The following is a 1,773-nucleotide window of genomic DNA, read 5'->3' as shown; positions in this document are numbered from 1 at the left end:
ACCTTGCTGGGGTCGTTTGACCCCAGTACTCTTTCCTGCCATGGCAGGGGGTCAGACTTGATGATCTGCTCAGGTCCCTTCTGACCCTACAAACTATGATACTATGAAACTATGAACAAGGTGAAAAGGAGAGCAAGAAAGAGGGAGTACCATTCTGTGGCCAAGAAAGAAGGGGGAAGTGCTGCATTCTGGCCCCTACTTCCAGGATCTTTAATGCATTTTACATTAGACAGTCATTAGATTAAAAAACAGAAACAACTTATCTGAAAGGGAGTGAGAACTGGCTTCTGTTCAATGCTTTTTATTCAAAGTCTGTCATGTAAACTGCATAAAGTGAATTAAGAGCAAGGACCATAATCCAGGATTCCCAATTAAATGACCTGACCGCTCAGCTGCAGAGTCAGAATCAGGGTCTCGCATACTTGTTCTCCTTCTTGTCCAATGACTCTTGCGTTCTCAGCTGTACATCTTCAGCAGATTATGGCTAAGTATGGACATTACACTTTTATCAGTATAACTGATCAGAAATCAGTCTATACCCATAATAGAACAGAAGTACAGCACATAAAATTGGTCTATATCCATAACAGAACAGAAGTTTGGTACACATAGACTGATTTAAAAATGGCACAACCCAGCCTAAGATTTGCTCCCTGGTCACCAAAGGGCAAATGTGTGCTCTGTTCACTACTGCTCTAAACTATGCCACTAACAGAAAACCATGTAACTTAAATTTATTCTGCCTTGGGCTTTTTGAATGTCTATACTTAGCCACTGTCCCATGGTCACAGCATCTCATGGGAGATGTGGGTTTGAACCCCTTCATGCTGCAGAGGAGCTAAAGCCCAGGTCTCCCCCTTCATGGGTCTTCAGAGCAGAACTCCAGGCTCTGGATTCCAAGATGGAGGTGCCTAATATAAGCTCTAAGGCAGAAGCCTCAGCTTCAGAAAAGGTTGTAAATTTAGATATAATCTTGTGCTTAGTGTATCCCATTAGCTGTCTCTAGGTAGCTCCCTCCTCAGTGTGGGATTTTTTCTGAATTGCCCTATGGAGGAATCTAACTCCCTCACTGACAATATAAGGATGAAAGGCACCTTAACTCTGCTTTTTGAATCACTGGCCTGAGGCCAGGCACCCATACGGGTGCTTGTACATGAGTGTGGAGGCTGCTCTGACAAGCTGTAGTTACAGCACATTGGCATAGATTCAATTAACTGAGTCTGCTGGAGCGAGGTAATTATTGCGCTCCAGAAGCCTCCTGCATCTCATGTATCAGCATCCTCACACTTCAAAATGGCTTTGGGGGTGCTTGAACTAAAGCTTGTCAAATGAGCTTTAGTTCAAGTGCTTCTGCTGCCATTTTGAAGCGTGGGGACACTGATACATGAGACATTGTGGTGCTTTAATTAGAGCAGCTCTGAACTGCTCTAATTAAAGCACCACCCCCTCCCCCACCTCCAGAGCACATGTAAAAGTGCCCCTAATTTTTAATCATGCCAAAGCCTAAATTCCAAGGAGCATGGGTTTTGCCCAAAGCTTGTCCCTGTGTACTGCATTGGTTAAGATTGCTGTGAGCCATGGCTGCCTACTAGGGCTGTGCAAAATTTCACCACCAGTTTTGTTTCGGCACTGTTTTGACCTGTTTCAAAGTCAAAACAGCAAAATCAAAATGAAACAGATATGGTGGAAACAGACTTGAAACAAAATGAGGCAGGTCGAAATGTTTCGCCGCTTCGGGGGTGTAGGGGGATGGTTAGGAAGGCCAAGGCAGAG

The sequence above is a fragment of the Gavialis gangeticus genome, unplaced genomic scaffold, assembly GCF_001723915.1.
Source record: "Gavialis gangeticus isolate Ggan-Ray unplaced genomic scaffold, GavGan_comp1, whole genome shotgun sequence".
NCBI lineage: Eukaryota > Metazoa > Chordata > Crocodylia > Gavialidae > Gavialis > Gavialis gangeticus.
Note: the sequence above shows the minus strand (reverse complement) of the source record.